Consider the following 22,530-nt stretch of genomic DNA (forward strand, 5'->3'; position numbering starts at 1 on the left):
GTATAATATTTATAGATCTTATATAACAAAGTGAAAAACATTACAGAAAAAAGAAAGAGAAAGTGTGAAAATCAGCAATCAGAGTGAATATTTATATGCATATACAGTTAGACTGACTGTGTGACTGTGTCTGAGACCAGGACCAGAGTTTTTGATAGTCTCATTACTAATGCAACCGATTCCATTACACAGTTTTAACATTAGATAGTAGTCTTATACTATCTCAGTGAGACTTACTGTCTACTCTTATTACATTTTTCAAATAAGATCATGATTTTCACTTCTTAATTTAAATTATTTTTATTGCTTTAAATGACTTTAAATCTTATTTAAGTGTTATCAAAAAGCATTTCTTTTTAAAAAATTAACAATAGTCTAAAAAAAACCTTAAAATGTCTAAAAATAGTAACTTTATGCCAAGAATGAGACTAAATGAGACTAAAGGAGACTACTTTCTCATTTTTTTCAAGTCATGATTTCATTTTAAGATCTCATATATAGTCACTTTGCATGTTTTTTTAATGACTAGTCTCAACGGGATTCATGCTAAGAAATGTATGAGACCAGATCAAATGAAATCAAATGTGAAATTCATGATCTCAGCGGTCAGTCTATACACAGTGATGTATGTGGTGAAACTTCAGAGCAGAAGAATAGAGGTTCTTATACACAGTGAAGCTTCAAGGTGGAAGAATAGAAATTCTGCAGGTTGTCAGCTGAGAATTGATGACTGAGAATTGAAGTGATAGAAATCTGTGAAGTATAATAGAATAGTCTATATAATTGATCAGGCGCAGCCGGCCACATTAGCTTCTCTCTCTTCGTTGATGATATGTAGCTCTCATCAGTCAAGAACTGTGATCTTGAATAATACAGAACTCAGAGTTCAGGTCAGATGATCATAGCTGACTCATTTTATAAGATATTATCAGCTACAGCTGTGAAATGTCTTATCAAGAATAACTTTAATCTTCTATTCAAGTTTGTTATCTTCTTCTATGATTTCTGACAGCTGTCAGTCAGAAGACAGTTGAGAAGAGAATGAATTGATAATAGTATAGTGAAGCAGGCTTGTATAAAAGATATTATAAATCTCTGATGATATATTAAGATAATAGTTATAGCTGTCTAGAACTTCTATCACTTTATACTTTATATAATGATAATTCAGTGTGTGACATGAGTATGTGATCTATATATTCTTAAGATTCAATCATATCAGATCTTTTATCTTATATTGCTTAGTAAGATCTTGATGAATATTGATGCAATTTTCTTGATTCTGTTTAAGGCTTATTATGAAGACTTCTACTTAATCACAGATATTTTGAAGTTTTATTACTATATTATCAGTGATCTGAATTGAACTGTGAGAGTTTAATGTGAAATGTGTGATCTCTAGAAGATTCAGTACTTTTATATAATATTCATATATAAGAAAGAACAGTGTAAGAGGCCTACGCCAATTAGATCAGTATAATATTGATAGGTCTTATATAACAAAGATAAAAACACTAGAGAAGGAAGAAAGAGAAAGTGCGAGAATCAGCAATTGAGATGAATATTTATACACATATGTGGTGGTGTACGCGGTGGAGCTTCGGGGCGGAAGAATATATGCGCGTTCATAGCAGCTGAGGATCAGTGATTGAGAATGGCTGAGAATCATAGTGGTGATTGAGAATGGCCGAGGATCAGAGCATACATAGAATCTGTGGAGTGTAATGGAATAGTCTATATGATTGATCAGGGTGGCGGCTGAGAATCGGCGATCAAGAATGGCCGAGGATCAGAGCATACGTGAAATCTGTGGAGTGTAACAGAATAGTCTATATGATTGATCGGGCGCAGCCCGCCACATTAGCCCCCCCTTTCCAGAAGCAGTTCCCATCGGTAAAGGGCCGCTGTTTCGGATAACACGGAACTCAGAGTCTAGGTCGGTTGAGAAGGGAACGGATCAGTGGCGGCGCGGTGGTAGTTGTGGCAGATCTCCTATCTTATATTGTTCAGCGGGGTCTCGGTGGGGAGTATTTGATAAGGAAATACACTGGAGGTTATGATGTCTTACAACTGGAGATTTTATCATTGCATAGTGACTTCTCTTCAAATTGTTGTCATTCAATCTCTTCAAGCTTCTGTTTGTGAATTTGAACAGAAGCTAATCTTTTCCCTGTTTCATCAGAGCATTCTCATAGTTATTTTCTGCATCTTTCTTCACTGCTATGTGATTGGCATAGACAGACACTGATTCATTCTTTAATCTTTCTCTCAAGTGTGGAGGCACATAGATTGATCAACAGTTGAAAGCAATGTGTCTCAATCAGTTACAATTAATGCATACTTCATATTGACATTGATCAGCAACTTCTTCAGAAGTGATCTCTGAGACTCAGAAGCCTGTTTGAATAGTGAAAACTCTTGCTTATATATAGATATTCAAATCTATTCAGTTCATAGCATCTGCATCATGATTGTTCTTCAGTGTAAGTGTATGAATAACTGAGTTATTTATCAGTACTGATGTATAAGTCACTGAAATGTAATGTCTTCTGCCACTGTTCTGCATATTCTTGAGCTTGATAAGACAGTTATTCATTGTTCAGAGCTGTGTGCAGAAGCCTTTATAAGTCTGGTCTTCATCTACACTTATAAGAGTCTGTAAGAGTTTAAAAGTTAATGTCTTCTTAAGCATGCTAATCTTCATTTAATTCTTCTAAGATTAATCACCTGCTTCTAGAATCTTAGTGTTGAAGTCAGAAATGAATGTTGTAAGAGAAGTATTTCTCTGTTAAGCACTCTGTAATCAATCTAATACTTTCTATTACATGGCAGTGTCTTAGAACAGAATATCAAGATATCTTATAATATTGTCAGATGTTCACAACACTGATTCATATGCTTTCATTTATGAATGAAACTTCTGTTTCACACAATTCTTCAATCTTCTATTGATATATTAACCTTGATTAGTTAATGAACTGATGAAATCTTCATCTATACTCAGTTTTGTAAGCATTTTCATTCTTCATGATGAGTAGAGAGTGAGATCAGAAGCATTAAAATATGTGAGAGTATCTAAGCATTCTTTCAGCACTTTTGTATTTGATTCTGTAGATGTTGAAATTGCATGAGTTCCTTGTAATAATTGTTGAATCTCTTCATATTGGCATTGTTGAGTCGCGTGCATGTCTGCTATCTGTTGTTGTTGTAGTTTCAACATTGCTCGGAGCCACTGTGGCACTGCGTCTATGCTCATGTTCGGGGGTTCTCTCATATTGTCGTTAGACATGGTTATATCAATCGTCGGATGTATGATATATCTGAAGAAGTGTAATCATATTCTTATACATCTGAGTGTCAGAACTCTCGGGTCTTTCACTGACATTCTCTTTGTAAGATCTTACTCTCTTCATAAGATCTTGTTGCAGGGCCAGGGCGACTGACGAGCAAGCTTCTATCTGAGAACTCAGTGTCTGCTTAACTGTGTGTTCTCTTTCTTACGCGTCGTTACGCATTCAGATATCTCTCAATGAATAATTGTTTCCTAATGAGGAGACAATGTGTGGATAATTGTTTTCTAATAAGGAGACAATGAGCATTTTTATAGTGTAAGAGGCCTACACTGATTAGATCAGTATAATATTGATAGGTCTTATATAACAAAGATAAAAACACTAGAGAAGGAAGAAAGAGAAAGTGCAAGAATCAGTGATTGAGATGAATATTTATACACATATGTGGTGGTGTACGCGGTGGAGCTTTGGGGCGGAAGAATATATGCGCGTTCATAGCAGCCAAGGATTGATGATTGAGAATGGCCGAGAATTGTAGTGGTGATTGAGAATGGCTGAGGATCAGAGCATACATAGAATCTGTGAAGTGTAATGAAATAGTCTATATGATTGATCGGAGTGGCGGCTGAGAATCGGTGATCAAGAATGGCCGAGAATCAGAGCATACGTGGAATCTGTGAAGTGTAACGGAATAGTCTATATGATTGATCGGGCGCAGCCCGCCACAAACAGACTTATATCTGTTGAAACAGTATCTCAGTCATTGATAGTAACTTCAGTGTTTAAAAGAAGATTATATCAATCATCTTATAAGTAATTACAGAACTTATAAAGATAATTCTTTACAGTCTGAATTATCTATTCTGATATATTATTGATCTCAGAGTGATAGACAGTTAACAAATAGTATATAATCTTAAGAACTTAACAGATTCTTGTTTAAACAGTGCTCATGAATTGACAGCTCTGATCTGATACTATAGATCTTGATAATTTATATATCTGATAGAACAGACTTCTTAGAAAAGCTTCAGTAACTTATTCAGTATTCATCTTATTACAAGATTTTAATAATATATTCTTACTTAATTAATTCATGATAATCAGAATGTTTCTATAATTCTTACTCTTAGAGAGATTAATAATAAAGTTAATTATCACATCTCATCAGATGCTGTTAGAAATATTAAGTGATTTCAGCAGATCTTTTCTACAGTTCTTTTATAAGATGATAGAGAATTAATGATTACAGTTTTAAATGAGACATCTGATACTATTTAATATGTCAGATTAGTAGAACTCTTAAGAGACTATTTAATACAGTTATTCATAATCTGAATAATCAGTTATATGAGAGTCATGCATCTCTTATATTATTCAGATGTGTAAGAGTTCAGAGAGAGAGACTCAGTGTTATTTATAAAATTATAGAGTGTTATTATTATTGATTGAATATTCTGAGATATCAGTTCTTATATATAGTTCTGAGAGAAATCAGAGTGCTTCTTATTATACTGTTTTAATAAGTATTTAAAGAAGTTCATTAGCCAGCGTGGCTCAGTTGGTAAGACTGGTAACCAAGGCCGCACACATTAGAAGTGTGTGGGTTTGAATCCCACTGCTGGCATCTGCCACTTCTTACCCATGAAAGCCCTCATGTAATAGGGGCTGAGCCTAATTAGTAAGGCTTGGTGCAGGGTAGAACTCTCTACTGCAAGCCAAGCCACTAGTTAAGCAAGATCCTGCAAACACTCACCAGGGCTGGCATGAGATGTTAATATCTCACTATTCTACTGTACACCTGTCAAGGTTCTAACAATATAGAGCCAAGTCTAATGTAGTGATTATACACTACTTAAGCAAGTCTCTAACTAGAACTGTCATTGAAGCCTAGCTCTCTCTCAAATACAGAGAATGATTTTGAAAATCACTTAACTAGCAGATCTAGACATGTATCTAGACTCTAAACAGAGCACTCTGATAGACTCAAGTCTGCAAGCTCACTGTCAAGTCCTAATACTGACAGAGAGGACTGCAGTCATCAAGTCTATGATTAGTCTCTAACATGAGGTGAGGTCATGACAACTGATTGATAGGTCTATGAGCATCTAATGAGGCCGAGATCAGCAACTGAAAGCTTGATGTGTACATCATCAAGTGAGCAGTGGCAGCCACTAACTAACACCCCTGGAAATTAGTGGCTGGCCCGAGAGGACGGACGCGGTGGTCGGTTAATTATAGAGGGTTAAATGTAATTAGCTTAAGGTGCATCCTGCGGGTGACTAGTGCCCGTAGGCAGAGAGACTACTGAATAGTATAATCAGACTATCAAATACTGAGAGAGGTCTATTCTTTCAGACTATGAGACAGTTATACATAGCCTGTATTACCTCAGTAGCTGATTATGAAGTTCAAGTTTGATGAAATAATCAAGGAAACTTCACTGAACTCTTTCAAAGTCTATAAAACAGAGCTTTGAGAAGAATTCTGAGAGCATTCAAGTTATCTTCTATTAAAGCAATGAAAATTGAAGCTTCAATTTCATCTTCTACTATTCAATTTGAAAAGGCCTGTATAAACTATGCTCTGAGAGTCATAAAGATGAGCTTAAATCATATAATCAGAGAAAGAGTCTCTTCTTCATTTTCATCAGTTAACTCAGAAAATGAACTGAATTGAAATAGATTTCTTGATTGAAATGAGAATAGTACTTTAAAGAAAATACTCTCTCAACTGTATAGACTATGTTCACTTATTAAGAATTAATTTTCTTCATTAAATGTTAAGAAAATTGATTATGAGAAGATATCTCTCTGAAGAGAAAAGCTGAAATCTCTCATAGACTTACAAATAAGTGAACTATCTAAAGAGAGAGAATATGAACAGTATTTGAAGAAGATCTCTATAATTAATATAAAAGACTCTATTCTGATCTACTCAGATGACTTAAAAAATGAGAATTTGAATAGATTAGATGCAGGCATTGCTTATACTGAAGATAATATTAATTTTATCTCAGATTTCTGAAATTTAGACTGTGAATCTGAAGTCTTTGATGCTGAACTATTTGCAATAGTAAAAGCTTTCAAACTCATTGAAATAAAATCTCATAAAAGAGGAAATGATTTGCAAGAGATATGAATATTCTCTGATAGTCAAGCTACTTTAAAAAGACTTAGAAATAGTCAGATTTATAATAGTCAAATGAATCTTGAACTGATCTTAAACTCTGTTTTGAAAATTCAAAAGAGAAGAATATTAAAACTGATAATTCATCTGCATTGAGTTCCTGCTCATATGAATATTCATGATAATGAATTGACTGATTCAGCTGTAAAAAAGAGTTCAGAATTAAGCAGATCTATTCAAAAAACAGTGTTCTGATCTTTCATAAAGAGAAAGATAAAAGAATCTTGTTTAAACAAGTGAAATGAAAGCTGGCAGAAACAAAAGAAGAGTATACATTATTCAAGATTTGAGATAAAATCAAAGTGAAAATCTTGTTTAATTAAATGTAAAAAGAAAATATTCTCATCTATAATTCTGTGATTCAAAGATTGCTTAAGCCAGCGTACAATTACAGGCGTACGCCGGCTTCTTATATTGTAATCTTGTACACTAAATTAATTAGCGTACGCTATGGCCCCTTTGCACTCATACACATATGCTAGTAGTTTGGAAGTGGTCATGTTATTATCTGATGATTGTACATTCTTCTGAATCACATCCTTCCTTACCAGATTCAGTCACACTCATGTGACCATGTCATACACTCTAGCTTCATGCAGATTAGCTCATCACTAGTATCTCACAATTGTGTGACCTATCTCTAATTCAGCTAGCATTCTGCATACACTCTCACAAAGAAACTTTCACTATATTACATCACTTATTCACTAACTTTTCTCATTCTTCAATCATCTTCTTCATCATCATCATTATTGAACATCACTATCTCATTCAAGATTTCTACTTCTTCTTCTGTTCAACTCTTTTCATCTGTTTATCTATCACATTATATGCATTTCTGACAATGATCTCTCATTCTCACAACAAGTATCATCATAGTGCTCATACCAGGCAGTTTGTTAGCAGTAAGTATAATGTGTTGTGAAACATGATCAGGACTTGTTTATCTTCTAATGATCACCAGAATGATGTATTACTATGAATGATGACACATCTTCTCATATGTTCTTGACTGTTTCTCTTCTCAGCAGGTTTCTGATTGTGTTTTCTGACATGATTTTGCATGAATGCAGATGCTGATATGTTTGTTTTTATTCATGTAGAATTATCATGTGTTGACAGATCTGCATCTGCTGATGATAGTGAATTCAATGTTGAATCATTGATTGAGAACTTGAAGAATATGATAATGAAGAAATTGTCTGTGTTATATGTGACCGGGTCTCCTGCATTCTTCTCTCCTCTCTCTGTTTCTTCCTCTGCTGCTCCCCCTCAATCTTCTACATCTGCCCCTGTGTCTGGTTCTCCCGCTCCCGCTACCTCTGTTCCCATGACTCTCACTCCTGCCACTTCTGGTTTTACTGTCTCTGCTTTTGTTACCAGCTCTCTCTGATTTAAGAAGATATTGTGTAGACTTAATAAATCATGTCTCTCAGTGTGTACACTCTCACTCTTCTTATCAACTCTCAGAATGATTTATTATATGAAGACTGTGTACAACACAACTATCTGAAGCTCAGTCACAGATATCAATTATTATATTCATTTTAAATATTCATGATGAGATAATTATTTATTCATATCAGAGAATCACTCTTCTCTTTAACAGTGTTGAGATTGTAAGTCTTTTTCTTTTCATCTTTTCAATCTGACACTGATTTTTCTGTTCTTAGAGGAAATTGTTATGAGTTTTACTGTGCACAAAGTCATGATATTCACAGATATCAAGAAGCTTTTTATAACTGTAAAGTTCAACATTGCAGAGACATTCACTCTGATAAATTTCTTCAGAATGATAGATTCATATCAGTCTATTCTCTAACATCTGTCATCTGACTTCATGATGCAGACAAAAGATATCTGTGTTTTCAGAAACAGAAATGTGAATATTGTACTCTTTTATATTCACAGATATGAGGCTTGTACACCTTGTCTGAGATGTTGTCATGAGAATGAGCTGTTCACACACTGCATTCTGCATTCTGTATTTCTCTGTGTCTCTCTCTCTCTTTCTGAGAAGTCTTGTGTATGTTGTAATTGCATGTACAACTCTAAGATCAGTGAGTGTTCATTCAGTAACTATTCTCATCTCTGATTTTATAATTTTTATACATTAATAATGGTTCTTAGTTGCTTCAGTGTCAGAGATCATTCTCATTAAAGATGATAACATTACTGAGACTATCTTCTTTCACTCTTAAGCTTCTTCTATTGCTTTCTCTCCCTCCTCTGCAGAGAAGATTATGTGCACACTGAGTTATAAGCATTTGACTCTGAGTGACTTCTGCTGTTATTCATTCAGTTCTGCATCTTCTTCTTCTTCTGTTTCTTCTGTCTTCACTCTCTCTGTCTCAGCTTCTGATCCTGTGAGTCCTGCACTCTTCTTCAATTTCTCTATGCATACACATGTGCATTTCTATATTAGCATTTCAGTCAATATTGCAATAAATGATATTAATGTCATACACAGAGCAGTAGAGGAATCAGAGGCATGCACAGTGTTATTATAAGAGCAGCTTACAACTCTCAAATTCCTTGTAAACCTTGAGTTTTGAGATTTTCTTTATTTTTGATGTTTTTCAGGTGATGTGATGTTGAAAATAGATTAAATGTGTGATGTATGAAAATGAATGAGATGTGTATGATAACATTTGTCTTTTTGCAGTCAATTCTTACAGTTAGTGACTAATTCATTATCTCTTTTCTTTTTCTTACACTTTTTCTTTATCTGCTAGTCACTACTCTTACACAATCTCTATATGATACAGTGTTCAGTGACTAGGTTCAGTAGCTTTCATCTTTGTGATTCTGTCTCATGCATTATACTGTCTCTCTTCACTCACTCAGATCACTACAGTGAACAGCTCATTAAAACTAACCTCATCTGACCTCTGAGTATCTTCAGAGGTTGAGATGACTTGGTCTCATACATTCATGAATATTTCAGATAGTTTGTTCTCTGTAATCTTCATGATTAAACTGGTGTAAACAGTTAAATTCAACTCTGAATTTCTTTTTCTTCTGCAATCTGACTCATGTGCAAGTCTGCTGCTCTGAGATCACTCTTTATCATATTGTGCCCGCTGTCTGCAGTGTGTTATTATACAACTGACTACAGTCTCATCACTTATTGAAGTGTAGTGTTTATCTGATTTCTTCATTTCTTCCCATTCTTTTCTTATAATTGTGAAAAGATCAGAATAAGTGAGATCATCTGATTTATAAGTGTCTATGATTTCTCTTACTTTGCAAGGCTTTTTAATTATAAGTCTCTTCTTTTTCAACACTGATAATAGTACTGTAGATGATTATAATCTGCTGAGGTCTTGCATCTTTGCTTTCACAAGTCATGAATCATTGATTAAGTTGCATAAGACTCATCCCTCTGATTCTTTCAATGCATACATTTCCAGAGAATGTGATTTGAGTATTTTATATAGCTCAAACTATCTAGATTAAAACTTCTCAGAACTCTCATTACATATGAGAACTCATGTTCTCATCTTGAGACTCAATTTCTTAACAAGTGAGTCTCATATTCTTTTTGATTGAATTGCTCAGTTCAGGAGTAACTCATTAGCTTTCGTGTGTGTGTGGCTGATCTCTTTCAATCTTGGTTCTGCATCCGCGACTGTTGCGTCCGCAACTGTTTTCTCCCTCACCTTTTTCAAAGCATTCTCTGGGATGCGCGGATGCAATCCATACAACAGGTAGAATGGTGAACACTTGAAGACTGCATGCTGTTGAATCTGTGTGGCTAATAGTGTCTGTCCAAGATATTCATTTCATAGTCTTGTAGGCTTGCTCACTAGATATTTCATCAGCATGTTGCTCAAGATTCTATTCAAGCATTTCACCTTCTCATTCATTCACAGATGATATGACATTGTTCTACAATGTCTTGTCTGTAACTGGCTTATAAAATGCCTCACTACTTCTTCTATAAGGTTCACACTGTTATCAGTTAGAATCTCATGCAGCATTTCATAGTTGATATAGATCTTATTATATAGAAACTTCATCATCATCTTCTCTATCATCTCTGAAACTGCTTTCATGACTGGCCAGTCAGTAGTGTAATTAATAGCAGTGATTATTCATTGATTTTCATTTGACATTCACAGTAATATGTCTATGAGATTCATCTCTCATTATTTGAACAGTTGTATTGTATACTTCATCTGATATTATATCTTCTCACATTCTAACCCTTTCTTAGATTCTTTCACAACCTGACAATTCAGACACTTATGAGTATATGTCTGAATATTCTCAGTCATGCTTAGTCAGTATACTCTTGATTTGAGTATACTCATGAGTTCAGAGCTTTCTAAGTGACTGAATTCCTTGTGCATATGAGTCATTAAGTTACATCTAAATGAAGATTCTAGATAGAGAGCTTCTGTGTATTCTAGATCATGATAAAGCATAACATTGTTTTTCAATTTCTTCAGCTTGAAGCTCAGAAGCATCTCTTCTACTACTTTTATAAAACACTTATTATTTAACATCTTGTCATTCTTCAAGTGAGAGATCATAGTATTCACTCATTCTGATTCCTTGCATTCTCTCAGCATGTTTAATGTGAACATCTCTTGTACCTGGTTCACAGAATCCTCACTCATGAAATTGAGTCTGTAACTGATTGTGTCAGATATCACAGTGTCTGATCTCTTTTAATATTTAATATGAAGATTGTACACTTGGAACTTTGAGATTCAACATGCTAAGTGTTTGAAAGATTTTATCATTAATTGTAGATAGATAAGACTTTTATAATCTGTGATCACTGTTATTATATGTCTGTTGTCAATATATCTATCTCACAACATCAGCATGTGCTTGATTGCTAGCAATTCCTTTTCATACACTGAGTAATTGAGCTCAGCACCTGATAGTTTTCTATCATCATACATCATCAGATGCAGCTTGCTGTCCTTATTCATCTGTAGAAGAGTGTCTTCAATAGCTCATTCAAATGCATTCATCTCAATGTAGAAAGATTTATTACAATCTGATTAAATAAGCACTGAGAATGTTGTTATACATTCTCTCAGTGTGAGAAAAGCCTCTTCACACACAGCATTTCAGATAATTGAATGAAACTTCTTCTTTCACAGATTTGTATTAATTTCTCTTAAGAGATCTGAGAGTGATGCAGATATTCATGTGAAATTCTTGATAAATCTGCAGTAGTATGAGATCAATTCAAGAAACTGTTATATGTGATGTATGTTTCTCAGCTGTGATTAATTTACTATGATATTCAATTTCTTCAGAATGAGGCATATACAGCTATCACTCACTACATGTTCTATGAACTTCAACTCTTCTATTTCAAACACACACTTGATTGATTTAATATAGAGCTTATACTCTGTCAGAGTTGTAAGCACTTCATTGAGATGCTTCAGATATTTATTGTATGAGTTTGAAAAGACTAGAATGTTATCAAGATATATGAGGCATGAGGTTTCATTCTGTTTATGAAGAATCATATTCATCATTGTTTAAAAGATGACAGGTGCATTTGTCAGACTGAATGATATTATCAGGAATTTGAACTTTTCTCATTGTATATTAAATGTGGTTCACAGAACTGACAGTTCATCTACACAGATCTGTCAGTATTCTGAGAGAAGATTGATCTTTAATAGATATCAGGTGTTTCTGACTGTATTCAACTGTTATTGAATTCATGACAGTGAATATTCATTCTTGATTATAAGCTTATTGAGTACTTGATAATCAATACATATTCATCACTTCTCACCTGCCTTTTTCACAAATAGAACTGGAAAGCCCCACGCGCTTGATGAGAATTGTATGAGATCATGTTCTAGAAGATCTGTGATCTGACACTTCTGTTCTTCAAGATGTGTTTGTGACAGAGGGTACACATTCTGGTTGACTGGTTTTGCATCCTCTGTGTCAATCTCATGTATGAATCCTCATTTCAGCAGTAATTTCAGTGAAAGATCTGTTCAGAAGACCTTTCTATGCTTCTCTAGAAGCTTCTTCATACACTTGTTCTTCTGTATATTCTTTATCTTGATTTCCTCTGCTTCCGGGTTCTGTATGATATACAGAATGCTTTCAGATAAGATCTTACAAATCATTCTCTTTGCTTGTTAATGTGTAAGCAGATTTAACTCTTCTATATCAGAAGTGTGAAATGTTCTTCTCATATCAGTTGATAGAATCATATGAATCATTTTCTTCCTATCAGTCAACTGTATATGACATGTACATCATTGAATCTGCAGATTGAACCTTTGAAATCAATCAAGTCTGAGAATAAGGTCATATTTCACATTCTGCAGCTCTCACACTTAAATATAGCAAGATCATTCTCTGAAGTGCAAGAAAACTCTTACTCTTGCAGATGATATTAAATATCAGTTATCAGATAATCTTATGCATCAGGGATTCTTCACTCAGCAGATCTCTTTCAATCTTCAGATCATATGATTCTCAATATATTGTGTAGAAGCTTCTGTGTCTGCTAACACTTTTACAGTCATCTCTCAATTCTTACTCAAGTGCTCTCTATATATTAACATTTCAGGTCTCAAGGCATTGAGATGAGTATTCACTTCATCATTCTCACTCATATCTCATTCAGAAGCCTGCTTCTTCTTTGCATTCACAGAATTCAGAGAGTCATCTAACATGAGCATCTCTTTCACTTTGAAGACTTTTCATAGAATATCAGTGAGTGTCTCTGAGCTCACTGATTCAGCTAGTTTTTTGACTGTGTATACTGAGTGCAATCTTTTGCATCATGATTTTGATATCTGCAGTTGAAACAAGCTCAATGCTCATGATATCAAGGTTTTCACTCAGAGAATTCCTTTTTCAGAGAATTCAGTGCTTTAGTGATAGCATTCAGATCTAGATTCATCATGTTCAGATGTATAACTTGTGTTATAGAAGTCTGATTATCTGTTCTTCACTGAGATATACTTAATTGCAGTATTTTCTGTTGCAATTGACTCACTTGTTTCTGTATAATGAGAATATTGTATACTTTCTTCACTATATCTGACTGTGAGGTTAAGCATTTTCATTTCACTTTCAACTCAGGCATGAGATCATGAATGAAGATCTGTAAACAGAAAGATGTTAAAAGCTCTTCATTTAATACAAGATAGTATAAGCTGAAGTATGTGAAGTATAATATAAGATTACTCACTTATCTACACTCAGTGAAGTGTTCATAACACTTATCTCATATATTCACTTTCTCAAAGTTGTGCAAGATTTATTTGAAAAACTCATTTTATATTTATAAGAATGAATATCACTTCAGATCTGTGAGATTTATCTTTTCATCAGTTATTTATAATTACTTTGCTTTTCTGTGTAGAAATGCAGCAGATCTTAAGACTTGTTGAAATTTCATTAACTGTCTATCTGTGAGTTCATGTTTAATCTGATAATATAATCACATCTGACTTAGTCAGCTGATTGCAGCATCATTTTTTCAGTCATTATTAAAGCTTAATAGCTTCAGCAGATCTCTCAGCTTGATGTATCTCATACTCAGATTCTCATTCTGTACAGCAGTCTCTGATGATGTGTACACTTCTGAAGAGATTGTGAACAATCATGATGAGATCTTCAGATTCAGTATAGTCATCTGTCTGTGTAAACATTCAATCTTCTGCTACAGGTCTAAGATCTGATTTTCTCTATTCTTATTAATGATGATGATTGTGTCAGTGAAGCTCTTCATAGTGAATACTTGATTCATAGTGAATGTCAATTGTTGTTTGACTTTCATCTCAGTCTGTCACTGTGTATGCAAGATCTTGATCTCATTTAGAATTCTCATACATGTACAGAGCTTCAATTCCAGTTCAGTGATCTCAGCTGCTTTTCTTACTGTTTTGAGTAAACCCTCTGAGAGGTTCTGCATACCTTTCAGTTCAGATAGCAGAGAAGGGTGTTGTTTGTATCAGCTAGAGAAGATATTCATTTCAGTGATTTTCTTATTGATCATACAATGTCTATTGTTATATCGCTATATCACTATATCACTATATCATTATATGATTTCTGTTATCATTATATGACTCCGGTGGTGGTCACCCCTCCCTTTTATCCCTTTGAGTGGAGAGTGGTCTTCTTTGAATCTGATTCACTGCTTCCATCCCTTTTCTCACATCTCATCTGTTCGCGTCTCATACATGGCATGTGCCTGGGCATGAAGTTTTCCCTCAACAAGTGAAGCAGCATTAATCAGATGCTCTTCTGCTCATCACTCTTTATACACTATCTTTTAAGATGTTCTAGAACCACACTGGTATGATAACTATGAATCACTTCATAGATGGAATTATCATGCCCTGGAGGAGCCTGCACTTCTCACTGATTTTTAGACATGCTATCAGATGTGATTCAAAGATTGCTTAAGCCAGTGTATGATTACAGGTGTATGCCAGCTTCTTATATTGTAATCTTGTACACTAAATTAATTAGCGTACACTATGGCCCCTTTGCACTCGTACACATACGCTAGTAGTTCGGAAGCGGCCGCGTTATTATCCGACAGTCGTACGTTCTTCCGAACCACAATTCAGCTGAAACTAGGACATGGTTATTTCAAATCTTATATACAAAGATTTGATGATAGATTTGATTCAACAGAGTGCTTATTCTGCAATGTGAATGAAAATCCTGAGTATATTATAATGCATTGTGCATTATACAATAGTCTCAGAGTCAGATTAAAGAAGAAGTATGATTTAAATCAATTAAATATGAGGTTCTTATTCTCAACTGAGATAGAAACTAAATACTTAATAGACTTTCTATCAGAAACTAGAGCAGCTACAAGAAAATGATTGAATTCAGCAGTATCTGAATATGAAGAGGTGAAAATTGACTAGATATAGTCTGTTAAAACAGCTATACATCATCTTTTAATAATTTTATTTTATTATAGTCTCTCTTTACTGTACTTGTTTTCTTCTGTTCTTTTCTCTATCTATTTAATGTGTCTATCTTTAAGACTATGTTCTCTTTTCTTTTGTCATAATATTTTCAAATGATTTCAAACTATCAGAAGGTGTTGAAATACTGTAATTTGTAAACAGTTTTTGTATTCTGAGCTGGAATTTTCTGATTTTGCATATTTGAAATTGATAAATGTATAATAGTTGACTCTATAGATATAGGAAAAACCCTGAGAACTAAAGATTCTCAGGTAGATGTCATAGTCTCTGACTGTATACATCTATAATTGAAGAATAATAATAATAATAATAAGAAGTTCATTAGTTTGAGCTACTGTATGTCATAGTTCATCTACTATAGATTTAAGAGAAGTTGAGATATCAGTAGCAGTTGGAATTGAAGAATCATGTACAGTGTCATAAGCTGTTTCATCTTGATTAACTAGTATCTTCAGATTCAAGAGTCATTGCTCTTGATTCATTCAGCAAGTATCTGTTATATCAGATGATATATCTTACTCTCATTGTGAGAGAGCATCTATCATTGAGTTCTGTCTATCAGAATGATAGTGTATTGTAAAATGAAAGCAGCTTAAGAACTCAGATTATTACATCTATTATTCAGTGAGTTTATAAGTAGTTATGAAGTGCTTGAGATTCTTATAATCTGTGATTATCTCAAATTTGAAGATGCTTCAAAGTTTCGAGTCTCATTCTTTTAGACAGTATATAATTATAAGAAGTTTCTTATTATAGATCTCATAGTTGCATTTGATAAGACTGAGTTTCTTAGATATAAAGATGTCAGGTCACGTGATCTGACTTACTAATCCTTTCGTCATATCACTTTTCACAAGCTAGAAACCTTTCAATGACACAAGCTTTACACCTTTCACAGGTTATGAGACCTGTTTTGTACAAAATCACTGTCAATTCGGGATTTCTTGTCAATATAATCATTATTTAACTACTGCTTCATTTGATACACTCATTAGAAGTTAAAATCATCTTATTCTATCAGTATTAAGATCTTGTTGATCAATAATACTACTGCTCACTTAAAAAAGAGGCTTGCAGAAAATGCACCACATTGTAAAAAAGAAAGAAAAAGAGAATCATATTGACAAGAATTCAATAAATAAATATCAAGATGGCAGATTCATCACAATCTCACTCACATACACATTCACAATCTCATGTTCTTCTCACTGAATCAGTTGCAATTGATGATGATAATTCTTCACACTTATACTCTGTCAGTGAACATTCTTCTGAAGTCTTTGAAAGCTTTATTAATGAATGCTCTGAAACACTGTCTCAATTTGAAGCTGGTTTGAATACAGCTTCTGACACAGTCAGGCCGGCCCCCTGATCTACTCAACAGCTTGATGCTGGTTCTCATGAAGTTAACTGTTCAGACGAGGCAATATGAGACCAACAGATGAAACATCTCAAGATGACATTTAAGATGAAGAAGAAGAGATCTAGACTTTTAGAACTTGAACTATAACTGAAAAAACTCCATCAAAAGAGACTCTCAATCTTCACAGATTGATTACAGAATGTCAATAATTATTCTGTCATCATCTCAACAGTCTGTACAGTCACATGAAATTCTAATCTTGATAAAAGATTGAAATTCAACCTTTATAAATCAGATAGCTGTGTTGACAAGACAATCTCTCAATTCAAGAAAGATGTCAAGAATACTGTGAGATTAAACAGTCTAACTGATACATTTAATTACATCATATAAAGCATCTTTATGAAAGTGAAACTGGTTGATGCACAGTGTTGATATATGATAGAGAAATGACAGACTTGAAATCCTCTATAAAGAGATGAGAAATGAGCATCATTCTGAGACATCAGAAATCAGTGACTCTACACATTCATCTCAAACTTCTTAAGTGCAGGTGTCAGATCACATTTCTCTAAATATGATGAAAATCAGATCACTTATACTCTATGAAATACAATTGAACAGAAATACTCTGTCTTAAAAACACAGTTATACTATGAGACAGTTCTTAAATTTATATTACTTGATGACACACAGATCATTAATCTACACACATTCTTTGATAAGTTCTGATTTATTATTATAAAATTGAAGATGATGAATACTTCTCTCTCAGATGCATGAATATTTGATGTCTTCTACTCAGTTCTACTGAACAATTGAAGAAATTATGTTCAGAAGAAGATAGAGAAGATACAGGATTTCAAATCCACAGCTGTGATATTGAATGTTGATCTTCTCATGAAGAAAATTCACTCATAGCTTGATTCTTCAAAAGATAAAAAGAATCTGCAGAATACAGATTCTGCAGTCAACTCAGGTATAACAGCTACAACAGCTACAAGAGCTATAACAGTCACAATAACTATTAATAATAATACATTGAATTCAGCCTGTGAAGGCTGTAATGAACATGATTGTAATAGTTCACAAGAGAGCTTCTGAAATCATCAGAGATCAGGAAATTCATCTACATGTTCTGAATGTAAGAGATCTCACTTTGACATCTGTTGATTAATCAATTCAGACAGTACTTCAGATAATTGAAGAATCTACAACACTGTAAGAATAAAGAAATTCAAAGAAAAGAAGGAAAAGAATAGTGAGAATAGAACTCAACTATTTATTACAGATGAATCAGAGACCTATCAGATGACAAACCTTGCAGAGATTATCAATGTGCCAGCCTGTTTCATGGAATCTCACAAGGATCCCTTCAACGGGCGTTTATACATATCAAAGAATGTTATCTTCCAGGAGGACCTTCATCTTGCCAATTCATTAATACTGACAATGAACAACCTGAAGGTTCTACTCAATGCGGCCTGTAAAGCGGCTGCGGTGATTCCTTCGGCGCCACCAGGTCTACCCACTGCGGCCTGTCAAGAGACTGCAGTGATTTCTAATCCATCAATTGATAATCTGTTCATTGATGAGGAAATTCAACCTGAGTGTTCATTATTTCTTGTACTCACTAATAATTGGTGGATTGACTATGATATCTCCGCGAGAATATCTACTCTTTTAGTACAGAATACACTGAACTTTTCAGAATTCACAGTTGAATCTGATGACTCTTCAACATCTACAAGAAATATCACTACAGTGAGAGAAGCTTCAGTGAGAAACAGTCTTAAAGACCTACTCATTGATTCTGAGATCACTGCACTTCTGATTCTGAAAACCTCACACACGCCAAAGCTTTCATGGAATGGAAGTATTATTACAAGGCCTGTGTTAAAGAGGTCAATCATTTAAAATATACATGTTCAAAAGAGAATATAAAGAAGATAGGGAGATAGAGGAATAAAAAAATAATGTATATAATGACTGGTTTTTCATTACTATACATTGTCCAGTTATTTTTTATACCTGTACTTGATTTGAAGGTGAATTTTGTATATAGCATTATGTATAGTTATTTCAGTGAGTGAGAATGTTATGTCACATGATCTGGCTTACTAATCCTTTCATCATATAACTTTTCACAAGCTAGTAACCTTTCAATCACACAAGCTTTACACCTTTCACAAAAGATGCATAATTGTAAGATATCTTTATTATCATATTGTAATATAGCTTCTTCTATAATATAGTCAGAGAAATTAGCTTTAACAACTATTTTATAATCAGAATTGAATATTATCAGTAGAGAGATATTAATGAATATCTTCTTTATCTGTATCAATTCAGCTTCAGTGTTCACTGATCATTGAAATACTGAGTCTTTCTTAGTAAGTTCTGTAAGTGATCTCATAATATCTGAGAAGTTTTATATAAATTACTGATAGAAGTTTGTGAATTCAATGAAGCTTTATACATCTTTCACAGTATATAAAGTCTCTCACTTGAGAGTAGTAGAGACTTTCTCAGAATTCAATTGAATTCTCTTATCAGCTTCTATGATAAAGCCTAGATATTTTATACTCTTGACTTTGAAATCATACTTATTAATATCTATTGATAGTTCTGTCTCTTATAATCATTGTAATATCTTTCACATGTATTCTTGAGATTCTTTTCTGAATTTGTCAGTGAAGATGAGAATATTATCTAGATATATAGATATAAACTCATTAAGAAAATCTCAGAGTACTTAGTTAATATACTTCTGAAATGTACTGAGAGTATTAGTCAGTTTAAATAATGTGACTACTTATTCAAATAGATTATAATGTGTTCAGAATGCTATAAGTTCTTCATCTTCTTCAGTGATATAAATCTTATAAAATGCAGTGATAATATCTAGCTTTGTAAACTAATAAGCTTATCTTATATATGCTAGAGTTTTATTGATAAGAGATAAGAGATAATAATCTTTCTTTGTTAGTCTGTTCAGATCTCAATAGTTCACACAGAATCAGAGTTCTTCATCTGACTTCTTTATAAAGAGAATAGAAGCTGCAGTGAAAGAGTTACTAATATATATAAATCTCTTATTCAATAGATTATTGAGTGTCTTCTGAAGAAGAAGAAGTTCATCTTGAGATATATTATAAAGAGAGTCTCACAGTGACTCAGAGTTCTTCTTATTCTTCTTTTTTAACTTGATACTGTGATTCACTTCTGAGTCTTGTAAAGAAGATATATTTATAATATTATCTTATCAGAAGATATCTAGATATTTATGATATTATTAACAGAGTTTTGTGTGAGAATCTGTTATTATAGTATAAGATAACTTTTCTAGAGCTTTTTTAATATCAGTCAGACTGATGAAATAAATTGATATATAATTCTTCTATCAGTGATTTTATAAGTGACTCTGTCAGTGACTTTGATGATGACTTCTTTTTCAGAGTATTTTTTAAGTATTGATAGAGATCTGCGTAAAATTCATAGTCTTGTGAATATCATCTTTGTGAATTCTATCATTATTCAAGAATATTAAGCCTCTGTTTTGAGTATTCAAGAAGATATTTTATTCAGATAGTCAGACAAGTTCTAGTATAAGATTATAGTCAAAATTATTCACTTTGTATACATGAATATCTTCATATTAATGTTCTTTAACATCTATGTTTAGTTTCATCATGTAATGAGTATGAATATCTTTTAAATCATCAAATTCTGTGAGGAGTTGAGATCTTGATAAGAGAATATACTGAAGATTATAATATCTTATGATTGAAGATTTAATCATTGTATAATGACATAGACTGCTGTCTATCATGACTTTTATATTATACATATTATCTATCATAGTAGATACAAGAATTATGTTCATTGTTATTTTCTCTTTAAATTATTATCATTTAATCTCTTTAAGCTTTTGCTTATGAATTTGAACAGAAGTTAATCTTTTCTCTGTTTCATTGAGATATTCTTATAGTTATCTTATAAATCCTTCTCTAATATAATATGATTGATGTGAACAGATGCTGATTCATTCTTTAAGCAAGAAGATATATAGACTGATCAACAGTTGAAAGTAATATACTCTGATTAATTACAGTTGATGCACACTTCTTATTGATATTGATTAATGACTTCTTCAGAAGTGATCTCAGAGACTCAGAAGCCTGTTCAGATAATGAAGACTCTTGCTTATATATAGATATTCAAGTTTACTCAGTTCATAGCATCTGCATCATTGTTATTATTTCTCAGTGCAGATGTATGAGTAGCTGAGTTATTTCTTAACACAGATATGTGAGTGTAATATCTTCTATCACTGTTCTGTATTCTCTTGAGCTTGATAAGACAGTCATTCAGTATCTGAAGCTGTGTGCAGAAGTCTTCATAAGTCAGGTCTTTATTTATGCTTATAAGAGTCTGTAAGAGTTTGAAAGTTATTATCTTCTTGAGTATACTAATCTTCATTTAATTCTCTCAAGATTGATCACCTGCTTCTAAGATCTTGATATCAATGTTAGGAATAAATATTGTAAGAGAAGTGTTTCTCTGTCAGATAATCTATAATTAATCTAATACTTTCTGTTGCATGACAGTGTCTCAGAACAGAATATCAAGATATTTAATAATATTATCAGATATTTACAATACTGGTTCACATGCTTTCATTCATGAATGAAACTTTTATTTCATGTGATTCTTCCATTATTCATTGATATATCAATCTTGATTGATTAGTGAACTTATAATATCTTCATCTATACTAAGTTTCATGAGTATTTTCATTCTTCATGATGAGTAGAGAGTGAGATTGAAAGTATTGAAATGTGTGAAAGCATCTATGTATTCTTTCAGTGCTTTTATATTCAATTCTGTAAATATTGAAATTATATGAGTTTCTTATTAAATTAATTGTTGAATTTTCTCATATTGAAGTTGTTGAGTTGTATGTATATCAGCTATCTATTACTGTTGTAATTTCAATATTACTCAGAGTCACTGTGATATTATATCTATACTCACATTTGAGAGTTCTCTCATATTATTGTTAGACATGATTATATTGATTATTAAATATATGATATCTGTGAAATCAGAAGAAGTGTAATTATATGAATATCTTATATATCTGTGATGTTATAACTCTCAGATCTTTCACTGATATTCTCTTTATAAGATCTTACTCTCTTCATAAGATTTTGTTATAGAATCAGAGTGACTGATAAGTAAGCTTCTATCTGAGAATATAGTATCTATTTAACTGTTTAACTGTTTCTCTATTTCTTATATATTATTATGTATTCAGATATCTTGATAAGTAATTGTTTTTAATAAGAAGATAATGAATGTTTTTCAAGTGTAACAGATCTATACTGAATAGATCAGCATAATATTTATAGATCTTATATAACAAAGTGAAAAATATTAGAGAAGAAAAGAAAGAGAAAGTGTGAGAATCAGTGATTGAAATGAATATTTACACACATATGCAGTGACATACACAGAGGAACTTCAGAGTGAAAGAATAGAGGTTTTCATACATAGTGAAGCTTCAGAGCAGAAGAATAGAAATTTCATAGATTTTCAGCTGAGAATCAGCGACTGAGAATCAGAGCAGTAGAAATCTGTGAAGTGTAATGAAATAGTCTATATGATTGATCAGGCGCAGCCCGCCACAATAGAAAAGAATAGAAAGAAAAAAGTAAAGTAA

The 22,530-nt window shown here is 33.0% G+C and overlaps 1 pseudogene across 1 annotated transcript; it reads left to right on the plus strand.

The window, feature by feature from the left end:
* The first annotated feature begins 4,839 nt into the window (after positions 1–4,839).
* BDCG_16347 lies at positions 4,840–4,920 on the plus strand (annotated as a pseudogene). The gene has a single exon. The product of its transcript is annotated as a tRNA-OTHER (tRNA).
* Positions 4,921–22,530: the final 17,610 nt, after the last annotated feature.

This window comes from Blastomyces dermatitidis, assembly GCF_000003525.1.
Source record: "Blastomyces dermatitidis ER-3 genomic scaffold supercont1.1, whole genome shotgun sequence".
Lineage (NCBI taxonomy): Eukaryota > Fungi > Ascomycota > Eurotiomycetes > Onygenales > Ajellomycetaceae > Blastomyces > Blastomyces dermatitidis.